We start from the raw sequence: 405 nt of genomic DNA, 5'->3' as shown, positions 1-405 counted from the left end.
TTTTTCATCGATATTGGTAGGAATACCTTTGATAACTCCATACTTTACTGTGTACTGTTTTGGAATGAAGGCTTTGAGGTTATTTGTTTTAAGAAAGCTATTAGTCATAAATCGATTGGCATACTCATACGATCTAAAATTTATTTCAATTTGGTTTTTATTTTTCCTCCTAATAGAGATTACTTCTAAATTGCTTAGCCCTAGTAGCTTAGCTATTTTCATATCATGAAAAGATTCTGATTTATTTTCGTCATCTTTTTCGACTATTACTACATATGGAGCTCGAAAATGCTTAAGAAATTTTGGAGTATTTTCAAAATGTTTTGGGCTATTTGTTTGTTCTGTGAATTTGTTGTCTAATTGGAGTTCATGATTACTTAAAATTGAAGTGGGGTCGGGAGGTTT

This window comes from Halyomorpha halys, unplaced genomic scaffold (assembly GCF_000696795.3).
Source record: "Halyomorpha halys isolate HHAL.00 unplaced genomic scaffold, Hhal_1.1 Scaffold26.1, whole genome shotgun sequence".
Lineage (NCBI taxonomy): Eukaryota > Metazoa > Arthropoda > Insecta > Hemiptera > Pentatomidae > Halyomorpha > Halyomorpha halys.
This window is presented reverse-complemented; position numbering follows the sequence as displayed.